This window comes from Harpia harpyja, chromosome Z, assembly GCF_026419915.1.
Source record: "Harpia harpyja isolate bHarHar1 chromosome Z, bHarHar1 primary haplotype, whole genome shotgun sequence".
In the NCBI taxonomy this organism is placed as follows: domain Eukaryota; kingdom Metazoa; phylum Chordata; class Aves; order Accipitriformes; family Accipitridae; genus Harpia; species Harpia harpyja.
The window spans coordinates 20876207-20892611 of record NC_068969.1 but is presented as its reverse complement, the minus strand read 5'-3'; the positions used below and the strand labels follow the sequence as shown (position 1 = coordinate 20892611).

The window sequence follows — 16405 nt, the reverse complement described above, 5'->3', positions numbered from 1 at the left end:
TTAGTAAATGCTGGCAATGACTTTAATGAATCTACTCTCCTAACAATTCTTGTCCTGTGACCACCTGTGCTTCTGAACATCTGCAATCTGAACTCTTAATAAATCTTTCAGACACTGTGAAGAGATGGGTTTTAGAGTTTCCTAAATCAATGGCCTTTGTGACTCTTAATATATTCCATTTTGGACATCCTCAAGATGATTTTGCCTGTTAACTGGGGCTAAAATTGACTTACATCATGATAGTTTGTGAGAGCACTTCAGGTACAGCCAGACCAAAACAGTCCTCCTGCTCCAGAGGTGTATATGGCACCACGTGAGATTTCTGTATCTTGCATAGCATGCAGTCACCTCTCCACTACCTCTACCCTCAAGCAAAAATACATCAGACCTGAACTGTCTATTGGCTTTCAAAGCTCATGATTCAAACACCAGAAGATGAAAAGCTGCCTGCATCATTCCCCCCACACTCCTGCTAAGGGTTAGGATTGGGTTCTGTCTCTGAGCCCATGAACTGAGCTCCTTTCATTTGGCATCGCTCAGTTTCTTTGTGAACCTATTTACAACGCAATCTGTTTTGATCACACAGGCCGTTCATCTAGATCCCATGCAAATTAAACCAAAGCCTCAGCTTTCATCAAAGCAACCCTTGTTCGTGTTGCAAGATGTGTATTTTTATCTCTTCATAGCCCAAGCCTCGAATCCCTAATGCCACTTTGCCACAAGCAGTACCTGGTGTCGCTCACCTGTTTACAGCTGACTCCTGAAGTACACTCTTGAGCACCAGAGAAAACAACTGTTTGACTTTGTCTTGGTTGTTACTCCTTGAATCACATGAAAAACAGAGTGAGCGGGAGATCCCCCATGCCCTGGGAGTTTTGGGGCATACCTCTTTGGAAAAAAGAGGTTGGGAGATGCACACAGAGTACCAGGTCAGACAGCCAGGGAACAAGAACAGCAGCGAGAGACAGCAGCACAGCAAAGATGGGCAAACAAGCAGAGCCCTTCCATCGCCTCTGCAAAAGACTCTTCTAGAAACCAAGGAAACTTCTGAATTTTAAAGCACATTTCCAGAGGAAAACAAACCTAAAGACTTTTCCCTTCCCTGACATAGTAAGGAGCAAAAAGCGGATTTGTCAAAAAAAAAAAAAAACAAACCCAAAACCACACGCACCCCAACCACCCAACAAAACCAAAACACCAACACACCAAAACCAACTACCAACCAAACCAAAATCCAAACCGCACAGACACAAACCCACAACAAACAAACAAGAGGAAACTTTGTCCACTGGAGATGCTCACATTAGGACTCCACACCTATGTCGTTTACTCTCTCCATGTCAACAGTCTGCATTGGTGAGGAGTAACTGCCACAAATAAAGCAAAACACAACCTGGCTTTTCTCAATTATTTGGGCTTTGCAATAATGATTTTTTCTTATCCCCTAGTAAAGTATTACAAAACAAGGTGTCAGCAGCTTTTACAAGAATCAGCTGAAGTGACAATGGCAAAAGTTCACGCTAAAAGCTCAGTTCTTACCTCGTTATGAGAAACTGCACAATGAAAAGCATTGGCCAGTGTTGTACAGTGACAGTGATAGCAGTAAATAAAAATCCTCTCCCAAATTCTAGTTTTACACCTTATTTTACCCTGCATTCCTCAACAGAAGGGAAAGGTCGCATAAGCTGCTTTCCAGAGGAGCTTGTTGACGATGAGGTAATGCTGGGTAGCAGCTTTACAACTTCACCTCCCTGCTGCAGGTTTCATCTTAGTTACAAATCCCTTTCAGAAAGGGAAAGAAGGAGGTTTTTACCTCCACTAGTTTACTTAGCTCGCTAAGCTACTGCGCTTTGTATTTTCCATCCTTTCTCTCCAAGAAGGGGAAAAAAAACCCTTATGAAAAGTCAACACGTTAAACCATCCAACTACTTTAGAAGCATAATGCAAACTCACACATCCAAAGTTTTGTTCTAGTTGGGATTTTCAAAGTAACACAGCACTGTATTATGCAGCTCATGGACTGAAATAGTGCTTTTGAAGCTACTCTAGCTTATCAGTTAAATATGCATTAATTTTTTTATTTATTTTTTAAAAAGATGTATTATTAATTAAGCAACAGAACAGAGCAGCTTCCCTGGAATTATTCCAGTCTGTGACTGAAAAACGTATGCAGGATGCCATCCAGAATAAAACCCCTTAGTAACTCAAGGGGAGGATTTCACACAGTAAGCTCAATAGCTAGCCTTTCAAAAAAGTGTATTAGGACACAATATCTTCTCTTTCCAGTTTATGCTGGGCACAGCAGAGTAATTCAGGGGATAGATTAGGGATAGGTGGCCATCTGCTTAGTCCCTACAAGTTAAAAGTGGCACGAGGACTGCTTGTAGGACTGCCCAAGCAAATTTTATCCCTGTCTCTTCTCCTATCCAAACCACAGATTTCCCTTGACAGACTCATGGCCCACAATGAAGATGCCAGAAGAACTAGCAAGTCCCACCCAACATCGCCATGCTAATTCAACAGCAGAATGATGTTACTACTTGAAATAACAAGTCCATGGTCCAATTTTAGATGCTGGACAAAGAACAACTTTCATGAATTTAATGACTTCATTATAAATTTGCTCACAGTTACCTTACAGGCCCAGCTCTGATCCTGCTGGCCAAGCGCATACATGCACTGCAGAGCTGGAAATCAGGAGCACTCAGCTCAGTAGAAGCAGGGAGTATTTAAAGATGCTTTCTTATTCATAGATCCAAAGACAGTCCCCCAGTGCAAATTAAAACAATCTGCACGCCATCCTGGCTTGTTCTTGCTAATATTGCAACAGAGACGGATGCAGAGGTAACCCAGTCCAGACCTGTAAATGAAGTGACAAGGAGGACAATTAGCACAGCAGCCAACAAAGAAGTACTTCACCCTTCTTTAGGGTGTTCTATTACATCGGTGTTTTAATATAAACACGCATGTAAAATTGAATATTCACTTTTTGTGCAAGTATAAATGAGAATGCAAGTCTCGGTTAATGAAGCATGAGCCATAGATTGCTTGATAGAGCACAAAGCAGAAGCCTGTTAGAAAAATTGCCTCTTGCCTGTTTGCACAAGCCAGCTGGCAGGCCAGATTCAGCTAAGAAGTTGTGACAGCACAACCCAAACACGCACCTACAACCCCAGCTCAGGGTATCTCTGTATGGCTGTTGCTCATGATGCTATAACAACTAGTTATTAACAACTTTTATTTTGACGGGTGCCCTCTGTATGCAACCTCACACTCATACACAAATCAAGTAAGCACAGCTTAAGCAATTACTGGGCACCAGCTGCCTACGTGCATGGTCTTAGGCTATTGCAAATGCAAGGAAACACAACTTAGCCTCACTGGTAATGAAAGAGCATCAGTTCATGTGGATTATAGGCAGGCTGTCAGAGACCACAAGCCCACTACAGTTAAGCAGTGCTAGTTTGAGTGTCAACTATTCCTATTGACAATCTTTTTACTTCCTGCCATTCCCAGAAAGAAGAATCAAAAATCCCCTGAAACTTCTCATGTTCTGCAAAGGCCATTACCAGCTGAACCATCATACAAGTCATCTGCTTCCCTGCAGCAGCCTGCAGGGAAAATCCAAGGCACCCATCTACCCACCGTGCCTCCTAGCTACTGGGCAAACAACTGAAAAAGTTTTCAGCATCAGAAAACCCAGTCCCACGTAAGGTGCTGGGAAAATAGCTGCAGGGGATACGGACTTGTTCAGCACCTTCTCGCAGAAAGGCAGTGCAGCAGAACAGCATCTGCCCTCAAACCTGTCTGATGTGACCTTGTGCAACTTCCCTTTTATATTAATGCATTTAAAAAAAATAAATCACATTCTTCATATTGAGCTCCTGTATAACACAGGGCAGATTGGACTTCCCATAATTAATCTTGGAATTAGAGCTGAGCTTTCAGAAAGGTATCTGATCTCCATTTGGACATTGTAAGTGATGGAAAATCCACCAAAGCCTGCAATCAGCTGCTCCCTGGCTTCATTCACTGCAGATTTGTTTGACATTTTTTGACATTCAGCCACTGGGCCTTGTACTAATGAAACTGAAAAGCCTTCTATTACCAAAACTTGATCATTTTTGTGGGTCCAGTTTAATTCTCCTGAACTTCAGGAGCGCTGCCTTGTTACACAATCTATGATGAGCCAGTCCAAGCTCCTCCAAAGACCCAGTGAATCCACACAAAGTCTCAGGTGCTTGCTCTCAGGAACTTGGGATGATACTGGTCAAATTATCCCTTAGGCTTCTCTTTATAGAGGTGAGCTCTTAAAACCCATCTATTAGCATTTCACAGGATTCAGGATTTTTACCACCCAATTTACCCACCACGTCAGATGCCTGGGATGCAGAGCAGGGTGCGCTCCAGATAAATGTTTCCATACACAAACCTCTAACCTGTGTTTCCACCTGACCAGCCCACACAATATCCAGATGCACAGACGTGCTCCACAAATGCACTCGGATGTCATGTCTCATTTTGACAGGTGTTGGAAGTAATTCAGTAAAGTTGCATTAATGCAACTTTAAAGCAAGAAGACTCCAGGCTAAATTTAAAAAAAAAAAAAAAAAAAAAAAAATCCAGAGGGAAGCATACACAAGCTGACATGGTTCTTACGTTGGGCTGGTCGTTTTGCCTTTCTCCTCTTCCTTTTTACTTTTCCCTTCCGGAGGGACTAAGACATTAGGCTGAGCATTGAACTGTCAGTTCAGATTTTCAGCCTTAAGAGATGAATTTCCCTCATGACTCGAGTCATGCCCGTACTAACCTTTTGCAATTGTGTATGTGTAGTTAATCATATGCAGCTACACTGAACCTGATTGTTAAAAGGCTGAGTAAATATAACTACACCCTCGTTATCTTGTTTAAAGGTAGAAAGATTAATTTGAATTCTAACTGGAAATACTGATTCAATGAATAAGCCTGAAATGTAGCGGTTTTCAATTACACTAAGAAATTGGTCTTTTGAATTTCCAAATTATGCAAGGCAAAGCAAGTTCACTTTAATCTATACATGGGGATATATTTGCCATCTTCACAGTGCTGTACGTCAGTGAGTAATAACTAAGAGGCAAGTGAAAAAAATGTAATGTTGGCTGTTGGTGCCCTCCAGGGGCCAGGCCGGGTATAGCTTTCAGGCAAAACGTAATTTTTGAACATTCAAGCAAATACAATAAATATTGCATATTATTACCATGCTTTAAAAGAGTGTGAGTGCCATTATTCATGCTGCCCTCAGCAGACAGTTTCTCTCCACAGTCCCAGAGACACTGGGATGCTTGATCAAACAGGAGCAATGCAAGGGAGGTACGTATTTGTATTTGACTACCTCACTTTCCCTGCCTGGATTCCTAAGAAATCAAGGTTTATATTCAATTACGTTGTGCGTCTGTCTGTCCTCTTCCATTAGCATGGAAGCCTTTGCCTGGATTTCAGTAAACCTGAAGGACAAGTAGAGGTGGCAATATACTACATGCTGACAGCATGCATGAAAATAGGCATTGAGAAATGCAAGCAACTAAACTCGATGCCCCACATGCTGCGCACCTGAAGCACCAATTCAGTCCTTACACCCCCTACAGACTGAACCATAGGGTGAAAAATCCAAGACAACTCAATCTTGTAACTTCCATCCATGGCATGAGTTTCTACTTATGTCCACTTTTGGCCGCAGGCTTGCTCCAGCTTTACATCAAACAACTGATACTCTCCAGAGGGCTTTACACCCTCTGGAACAAGACAGAAGGCATCCTTCTGCCCTCACAGACTGCAAATAGTTCTTTAGTGTAGGCACTATTAACTCATATTTCCTCTTGCCATACATAACACAGCGGCCACAAAACTAGACATCAGAGAAAGCAAGGCGCGGGAGGGGGGAATCAGGACTGTCAGAGTACAGGAACAGTCCACAGAAACCCAGAAGATAAACTGTGCATCCTATGCATAGCATATCTCCCACAGAGACCTATCTGATCCAGGATTTTTCTGGAATTAGTGGAACTCTTCACTGCCTCCCAGTGCACACGCTTCAGTAACTGCAAACAGCATGGCTGAGAGGAGATGTATTATCAGGGCATAGTTATATTAGAATTTCTCCTCCTTGACATTCTCATACATTATGAAAGCATGCTGACAAATTAAGGTTTGCATTATTGTCCAGCCTCACTTGCAAGAGTAGCTACAACTTTATAGATACTTTTTCTGCAAAATTAGAACTCAGAGTTTTTGGTGTACTAGAGGTATCCATATGATAGTAAAAACACATCTCCCTTAGCCTCACAGCGTAAATTATCCCATAAAGGTCTAAGTTGTGGAATGCTCCTCTTTCATTGAAGTGGGTATGGCACAACTACTTTGTTTCAGGGGTTGAATTTTCAGCACCTGCTAATTGTTTTCAGCCCACTATGCATAAATACTTAAATGAAGAGATGAAATTTTCTTACAGGCGTAAGTAGGCAGGACTGCACCAGATTCTGTGAAGACCTAGCAGGGCACTACACACTCAGCTCTGAGCCCTGTGCTTTCTTCTCCAGAAAGTCCAGCATCAAGCTCCAGGCCCAGACGCTGCTGACCTAATATACCAACATGATACCTGGTGATCATGAGCTTTCAAGAGCTAAAGCCACTGAAAGATATACTACGATACCAGGTGCAGAAGTCAGCTTCTGACTAGAACTGCTGAAAGAGTTACCTTCTCCCTCCCTCTCTCGCTGCACCAAAGCTCTCTGGTTATGTCAAGAATTGAGACTTTAAAGACCAGGAGGATCCAAAAAGTCTTTGACATAATTAATATCAGATAATTGTTCTGAGTCTTCTTTCATCTGCCAGTTACAAGTGGAAACTGGGTCTGGGGAGCTACTGCAGATCATCTTTATGCAATTACGATTTATGATGAACTACCCAGCTCCAGCAGTACTCCCCAAGCTACAGCACAATGACTCTAAATGGAAGACCTGTAGCAGCAATGACATAACGTCAATTCCCAGTATTTAACATGCCCACAAGCTAGAACGTGCACTCCTTGTTTGCTGCTGTATTTGACCGCATAGCTCATGGATGAAAAATTACTTCAGAAATCAGAATGGCAGGTAATTAGCAACACATGCTGTCTTCCATTACTTTGCTTTGTTCTCCTTAAATCATTTCCCATCCATGTTTTTTCTCACCATTTTCAACGTTTATTTGTAGGCAGCTTCAAAGTTGAAAAGCAGCTTGGCTTCTGGCAACGCTACTACATTGTTTTTGCAGCCTGACATGTTTGGGGTTCAGACTGAGCATGGTCCCAAATAGCTAAAAATTTGACAATGAGCAGTCAGCTCAGTGAAGCCAGTCAGATTCCTATGTACCAGTTCACCCTTAGCAGAAATACAGCTCCATCTTTTTACCTCCCAGACTGTAAGACATGAGCTTCTTGTTGAGAACGGAACACCAGTTAATACATAAGCCAATTCTGGCCCATGGGGGACCTCAGACCTAGAGTTGCACGTGCTGCTTTCTGTGAAGGCAACAAAAAGGAAAACTGTACTACACCGATCCTGCCTCATCTGAGCCATTTCACTTACATTTAGTCAAGACTGGTTAACAAAGGGATTCTGGAAAAACAATCTCTATTCTATTTCAGGCCTTTCACTTGCTGAGGTGTGAAAGAAAACTGAGCATGCTTAGTTTGATCACCTGCAAACCAGTGTGAGAGGCAGCTCAGCAGGTTCGCCAGCACTGGACACTGCTCAGAAATGCACTCTCTCCCCAGCACCTGCAGGTGGCATGGTCTTCTTGCATATTTCTAATCTATGCTCTATAATCACATTCCAGGGAAAAAAAAAAACAAAACCAAAACCTTTCTAGATGAAAAGGGGCTTCAAAGATTATGTACTGATTTATGATTTATTTTGTTCAAAACCATCAATTTAAACAATTGCTTTATTTTCCAGAGGCTGTGCTGGATTAGATTCAGAAAACATTGACAAGAAAAGATTAATGCTAGAGAACACAAAATGAGTTAAAGGAGATTGACAATGAAATACACACCCAGCACTGCGCTCAGAACTGCAGAATATGAAGACTCATGAAAAGCACAACTCATATGCATCACAACAGTAGCAAACATCTTCAAATAATGAAGCAATGCCCACCTTGGGAATTAAAGTTCAGCTAGTATTTTTAGCTAGATAGCATTTCACTGCAAAGTTTGTGCAGAATGACTAATCCTTTAACTCATAACAAAGTATTTTACCTCCACTGCCAGGCTGTCAAGCAGTGCAGGTGTCACCCATGTGCCACCCCTCCAGGTGGAAGAAGTTGAAAATTAGTATTTTAGGTGGCTTAAATTCTGTGTGTTTATCTTGAAACACCTTTTAAGATGATGTATCCACCTTCAAGAACTTGTATCATGTCTTTCTGCAGGCACCGGTCACTTCAGAAAATGCAGTCCAACATGCAGCGAGGTCTCCAACATCAGCATGCTGACAGTATTAGACTTCTTCACGCTAAGCCGTTCAACTTGCCCTTAACTTTATAGGCATCGATACAACATTTAGCGGACCTCCATTTTGTGTCTTTAGGCTGACTATGGTATACATACATAAATACACAACAAAACGGAAAGGAGAACTTTTTTCAATAAAAATCTTGAAAAGCTACAGCTCAACTATGAAGGATTTCCACTGGCAATTAAGTTCACCCGCAGCTTTTCACGGCACAGTACAACCCCTGGAACATTTATGTCCAGTGGCAGATTTTTGTGGCAAGTTACACAAGTTTGCTCAAGGGAATTATCAGAGAAGATGCTCCAGTGCACTTCTCCTTGAGACAGACTGCTCCATAGGTTTCCCCACAAATATATAACACAGCTCCTGGGGGGATTTCTCCCACATGAATTCTTACAGGCTCATGACAAACAGGATCTCCAAAGTGACCCAACCAGGAAAAAACTAAAAAAAAGCAGGTTTTTCAGGTCAGGTCTTCAGACTGTCCAGCTGCAGGGACACATCAGCCAGTACAGCTAAGAGGGATGGACAATGGGACGGTGCGGAGGCAGGAGCACCGACCCCAGTCCCAGCACCCTCCTCAGTGCTCACAGCATTCCCTTTCCCAGCTGTAGAGCCACTGTCACATATGGGATCTCATGGTCTTTACATTGAAGCTACCAGGACACTGATTCCAGTAGGAAAATATGCGTGGATATATTTACACTTGGTTCAGCTGTCAAACTGGCTCAAAATGGGAAAGAAATTTTGAGGCATAACCACTAAAATTAATGGCTTTGTAGCAAGCCTGCGATATCTTGGCCACAGAACTCAGTGATTCATGACATGTGACAACATTTCAGTAATCATAACTGGTTTTGAAAATAAAACTACAGCTAATCAGGGTGGTCTTGTTTCCCTTAAATACATTAAAAAGTCATTACCTCAAGAACTCATTACATCAACACAGCACTTGTTAAAGGGCCAGCATCAGACAATTCTGAAGGGCTTTCAATATGCTGATACTCCATCCTTCAGTCATTTCCTCAATGGCCCAATTCTTTCATTCAACAGCTAGAAACATTAAGCTTCTAGTTTTTCTGTTCAAAGCTTCTTGTTGCCCTTCACTGGCAGAATCTTGCTGAGCTTGGGAAGGAAATCAGACTACTCATATGTATCAGCACATTTCCTCCCCTGGGCCTAAATTTAAAGCAGACAACATGTTTCAGAAATATTAATTTACATGAGATATTTTAAGTGCAGCATAGGAGTTTCCCAGAGTTTTCCTTCTCATGCTTCTAGCTTCATTAATCAACTCAGCCCTGCCAAAATATATTATAGGAAGATGTCTGTAGCCACTGTGGTCTAAGGCATAATCATACCTCAGAGATTAATATTTACAAGCCAATGTCTCCACTTTAACAAGGACACAAGAAACCAAACTGCCTGGCAGTTGCACAATGCTGCAGTTAACTCCTCCTGCACCAGGAGGATTCTTGCACTGAAAAGGGAGCAAAGCAAGAGAAGAGCAGCACACAAACTGGGAAGAGTCAGCACCTTGAAGTGCAAGGAAAACAGCAGACCCAGAAAAGAGCATGTTTCAGGTGGGAGAAGTCTGGAGGAAAAGCCATGGCTTGCACAGGAGCTACTAGGGAGCCAGTCTAGCTCAAGTGCTCATGAGTTACCTGATACAGGTCAGCAATAAAGGAACAGGAAAGCTCCTCTCCACCTTTACCAAGCTTCTTACTACATTACATATCATGCTTTTGAGAGACTGCAGTCAAACAGCAAAATCCCACAGTGGTAGCACTGTGCCCATCCCTCCCTACGGCTCTCGACAAGATGGCAGCTCCCACTGAAGAGCTGTATGACAGAAGTTTGCTGTCACAGAGCCACAGGAAGAAAATAACAGAATAATGGCAATAACAGCAACAATGCCAAGAAGCTCTTAAGATCAGCAATATTTGAGCCAGCAAGACACGGTTGTCACTGCTCTGTTCTCACAGAGCAGAGCACCGGTAACAGCATGTCACAGCAAGCTGCAAACACAAGCCAGAAATCCTCTCCCAAACTGCACGCTCCTCCAGAGCTCTTGACACCCACATCACGTCACCCATGACCAGCTGCTCTCATCTGGGATGCCATCAGCACCGGCCACTGCACTCTGCAAGCCTCCCTCCAGCCCTCCTCCTCAGCTTGCTTGTGCCCGTGGCACACCCGCCCTCTAATCACCTTGACAATCCTAGTCTCACTGATAAGGCTGAAAATAAGTATGACTGTCTTCTCATTAGCTGTATGCATAGCAAACAGGCAAAAGTCTTGTGGCATTTCAATTTGAAAAGGTTTCCTTGGTACCTTACTTCCTTCTTGTTTACACCTGCCATGTTTACATTGATATTGGCTACCAGAAATGGCAGCAGAGTGTTTTTCTGTTTATAACACCCTTTGTTTCTGCTACAGCAGCAGCAGGATCCCAGCTCCACACACAATCTTTAAGTGACAGAATAGCTTGCGTGGTCATGCTAAGGCACGTAAAAATTGCTAAATGCAGCCAAATGCTTCTTCAGATCTGGATAGAAGTATCTTTCCAATTTTAATACAGTCACACATGCTAATCTTTGTGTGCCACAGGTCTTTCTTCTCAGCTGGGAGTAGAGAAGTAGAAGCGGTTTTTGCACTGCTTGTTCTACTGTGCAACAATCAAATGCGAGAAATACCACCAAACCAAAGAGTAAGTTTTCCTCCACTGATGGATACACCCTCTCTAGATTTTCAATTCAGATTCTTCAGATTTCTCCCAAGACAGACATATACAGTGTTACTAAGAGCTCTGCATGTCATTCCAAGAAAGCCATTTTGAGAGTGTGTTGGATAAAGAGCTTGCATCAGCCTAGTAACATTTTTCTCCAAGCTTAATCAGCTCGGGATTGACAAGTGATAATGATAACCTATATGCACTTAAGCTTTAGAAAAAAACTAAGGCTGTGGTCCACACTTCTGTCATTTTCCCACGCTCTTCTACAGAAGATACTCCAGTTAAACACTTGCACTTCCATAACCCCTTTGGTCCTAAACCCAGGCACTGCTTCTAAGAAGTCAATCATTTCTTGCTGAATTCTGCTCCCTCCCAACAGCCTGCAGTTCAAGTTTACACCTAAATTCACCTTACCAGTGACACCGGTTATCGTAACAGACGACATACTCAAATACTGCCCCTTGCAAACACAACTCCAGACCCGCAAACCGAGACCTGACCCATTTCCTTAATTGCAATAACACTGATCAAAACTCTCCACAAGGAGCAAAAGCCCCCAGGGCCCTTCGGCTCCAGACCCACCACCCTAAGGAATTACTGCTCCTTCCCTCGGCAGGGCCTTTTGCAGCTGTGCGGAAAACACATGGCAAGGGCACGCAGGGAGAGGAGGAGACACAGCAAGAGACAACAGACACCTGCAGATTTGATGGCAAGTATTTGTGTTGCATCGGGCCAGGAGGGTGGTTGGGGGGAGAAGGGCTTTTTGGGGGATTGCACACCCCAGCATGCCTCACAGGAAGGGATGAGAGGGGTCATGGAACTAAGACAGGCTGCAACAAGGCGAGAAAGCCCTTTGGTCCGAAACAAACTATTCAATACTTCCCTGTTGCATGATCTATAGCCATACAATTTGATTTTCCGGGGGGGGGGGGGGGGGGGGGGGGAACCACACAAGTTACAGCTCTTCTCTTCGCTCTCCTGTTATCTGGGGTTCACATCTGTGGCAGGAGATCTTTCAAGAGCAAACATGAGACCTTACTGCTCACGGTCTCCAAACAAGCCAGCTGTGAGCACCCCTGAGCACTGCAGTGGAAGAGAGGAGCCACATTTAGTAGTTCTATGTCTAAAACTATCTTAAACAAACACCCCCTTCTTCTGGACCAGTCCTTTCCATTTACATCACCATCCACCCACGCAGCATGAAATACTACTATAAAGCTGATAATTACATTTTTACAGAGATTAGATGTTAAATGTTTTCAGATTGTATTTAGGGCTCAAACACTCCAGTTCAGTTCAGCATAGAACGCAAGTTATTCCTATTTTCCCCAGAGAAAAACAGTAGTTTCCATTGAATAGAAAAGGTATTTCCCCCCCCCAAATTGCATTGGCTTAAGACCAAGAACAGCCAGACTTCAGGCCTGTACCAATAGAGATTCTCAACTCAGAAATTTCCCCCTTAAATACCTCTGAAAGAAATGAAAAGAGCTCCTATTAGTACTACTCCTAGAGCTGAAAGACCTTCAGATATCAAATTCTGGAATTATTCAGTTACTCTGTGCTGAAAGAGCAATTTCAGAGTACTTGGGGAGATGGATATTTAAACATTAATTCGTAAGCTTCTCTCTTGCTTCCAGATCTGCAAGAATATATTTCGCACAACTGGAATCAAAGCTAGGCTTACAGAAGAATTAATACTTGAAGCCCTTTGAGGACTTTTTCCTCTTAAAACAAAGACACTGCTCATTCTCACACCAGCATCTACATACCATCCCAAGGCAGCTTGCTTGCACAGTACCCAGAGCACACAAAAGCCTTGTACTCACCCAGCCACAAGGACAAGTGAGACCAGCATCCAGGAAAAAAAATAATCCTGCCATACTGGAGACAGAAATAAGTATCGAACTTTCACAACGCTCTCCAACGGGACACAGAAACCTCAGAGCAGCTCAACCCTAATGCCACCCGCCCCCAAGAAGCCTTGGGTGGGGGCCAGGCCACCTCCTCACCATCCCCTGCAGCTGTGCCCGGTCCCAGCACCTCCCAGCAATCAGTTAATCTGTGCCCACTTGGGCTGCTACAGCTGACCCACATCACACCCTCACCCTCTCAAGGCACGTTCCCCACCCCAGACACAGCTGATGATGCAACACCCATCACGTCTCACACTCTCAGGTCACGTCCCCCATGCCAGACAGAGTTGATGATCATCACCCATCGTGTCTCCCTTTGGGGACTATCTCATGGGAACCCTGGTGCACCCGAGGAGCTTGGCACACAGATACAGCAGTCGCACAGCACGGAGGTTTCAGCTTTTCTAAGGCATCGTGACAGCTCAGAACTTTCTACCCTGTGACAAATGTTAACATTTCAAGTTTTTTCCCCAATTCAGAATCAATTGCTGAAATATTGTATTCTTAACGCGTTAAAATGTTTAGGATTTTAAGCACTCTAACTTTTTTTCTTTGTACCAGGAAGAATATGTAGTACTTAAACATATACAACAACAAAAAGGTTTAAGAAGTCTATCACTTGCAAAGACTTGCCCACGCAGATTTGCAAAGTACAAGTATTCACTTAGATTGGTAAACACACTAAAACTTGGTAAGTGCCACTGATGTAATTCAAACAGTGCAACAAAATGTTCAGCTATACCTCAAATTCATTGGCACAGCTCATAGCATGCCACTACTTCTGAAGCAAAAAAACCTCCAAATACCCATTCTGTCTCATGCTACAGCAGTTTCCCCTTGTTGCTCCCACCCAGTATTCCCATGTTCAATTGCTGCAGGAGACACCATTTGCAAGGCAGGCTGTGATGCTGATCAGTAATTTCTAAGAATTAGTGTGGAATCTTGGCATTCTCCATCTCCTCTACAGGACAGAAGGCATCTCAAGAATATTACTTATTCCCTTTTAAACAATTTTCTTTAAATCCTTCCAGGTTTCCTTCAGTAAATGGGAGACTACAATGCACATGGTAAAAATAAGATAAGAATCTGCTAGAATCAACCTTTTTTAGTGCTGCTAGTTTAGAACAAAAATGTATAAAGCGTACAATGTAATTCACATCAGATGGAAATTGTGCTGACTTCTAAAAAAACTGAAGCGGCACTGAGTCCTTCCCTTACATTTCCTGATCTGCTTTTCAGTCACCTATAGACAATAGTTCATTTGTGAGAAACAGGAGTATAGTAATACTGTATACAGTATTAATGATTAAAATTATGTAATTTGCAGACAATATCAGCATGACCGGGGTCAGTTCTTATCTGAAAAGTAGTACTGAATGAAGTCTTTAAGAAGACACATTTTTTCCAAGGACAAAACAATTAAGCAGCAGGAGTGTTTCTGTTTGCCTGGGCCATCTCTCCTTTAGGAAATACTGTGACCAATGCAAAGTGGTTTTACACTGGTGCCCACTTCCTAACCTAAATCTAAGTGAAGGTGCCGGGTGGTACCTGAAATCCTCTTCCCTTCCTCAAATTATAAAAACAAAAGGAATGGAGACATTGAAAGCAGCCCACTGAAGCCATCCAGCCACGTTTGCTAATGGGCCACTTTCTAGCTTTCAGCAAGGGAATGCTATTACGTTCCTTAATCCACCTGCAAATCGATGATGATTTTAACTTGCTTTCAGCAACAAGATATGTGTGCATGGACTGTGCTATCTGACGAGCCAGCCACCCGTACATGATTGATCAGCATCCTACCTCGGGTGTGTCAGAACCACAAAAATATGACAAATTCTCTTCGTCACGCTTCAGCTTTTGATGGTTGTTAACACAAAACAGATGTAAAGCAAAGGAATAAAAAATACCAGCCGTCATGGCAGATATTGGAGAAGAGGACTGTGAACAAAGGGCTAACAGAAAGAATCCCTAGAGACCAGCCTTCAGCAGAAAAGACTGTCTGAAACGCCCTTCCCTGTCTCCAGCAGACAGTCAATCACAGGATAATTCCCTCCAATTGTTTCACATTAAACTGTTAGTTATACTTAGAGCTGTGTTTCATTAGTCTTTAATGAGTTACAAGAAAACTGCCCAGGATAAACTTTGCTATCCACCTGATACCAAAGTAGGATATGTACTTCTGAAAATGCTAGGTTTCTGCCTTCGTTTTTAGGCTCCTGGTTAGCTTTTGAAAACTTGATCTGCAGAGAGACCAACCAAAATCAGACCTTTGTTTTAGGGTATGTACCACCGATCCAGCTTATACCGTCTCCGCAGATCAGTAAGACAGAGAAAGTATTGTGTCTCCACTTGAGCTGGCAATCAAAAGTCAAGAGTTTTAACTGACTCACTACTGCAACCAGAAAATATGGCTGAGGTACCTTTTGCTGACACTCAGCTCTGGCATTTCTGATGCCCTCTGAATTAGCAGAATCTGAGACTTATAACTGCCTCTCCCATAAATCTTGTTCAGTGTAGTCCTGAATTAAAGTCCACCGAGGCTGATAGGAGCCCTTCCTTCACTGAGTTTAGGAACAAATACCTTGTGCGATCTCTGAAACCTACTGAAGTCTACCATACACTCGATCCTGCCTTTAGTTTTCCTTTTTCATGCCTGATCCATGACCTATGCTCTGTTCTGAACATGAGAGCTTATCTGCAGCCACATCTTTCCCATTTTGGCTCTCAAACCTTTGTATAAAATGTTTTCAAATACAGTCCACATGTTTTTTAATATACTGAACTTGAATTTCATTTTATGGAACCCAAGCAACTGTGTTTGGTAATTTCTTTTCCCTTAGATCTAACCATCCGTTTTTTGTTGGTTTTTTTTTTTTAAATACCAGCCATGTACTTACTGTACTTTAATTTTCTGATGTGGCCTCGCTTCAAGTTTTGACATTTTGCTGAAAAGTTTCAACAGCAATTAGTCAAAACACGATGACGTTTTGGTTTTCAGTTTAATCCATACCAGAGCATAGACCAAAGCAGTTTCCTTCCAGTGAACACAGACTTTCTAATTACGCTCACTAATCACAGGAGAAGTAAGAGCTTTTTGGTGGAGGAGTGCCTCTCTGAGTTCATGCTCCAGCCTAACGAACATGATTTGATGCTCCTTCATGCTAAGTGACAGGTTCCACATCAGCAGCTGGGCGCAAGGCAGGGCTCCCATGAGAAGCCTTGGCTGCGGT

The 16405-nt window shown here is 42.8% G+C and overlaps 1 long non-coding RNA gene across 2 annotated transcripts in view; it reads right to left on the bottom strand.

Annotated features, from left to right (window-relative positions):
• Positions 1 to 16405, bottom strand: part of LOC128136547 (uncharacterized) — a 214804-nt gene that overhangs the window by 140004 nt on the left and 58395 nt on the right. For both annotated transcript variants that reach the window (XR_008233405.1, XR_008233404.1), the window contains exon 3: positions 2635 to 2860. This is a non-coding gene — a long non-coding RNA (uncharacterized LOC128136547). The remainder of the gene's footprint in view (positions 1 to 2634; positions 2861 to 16405) is intronic.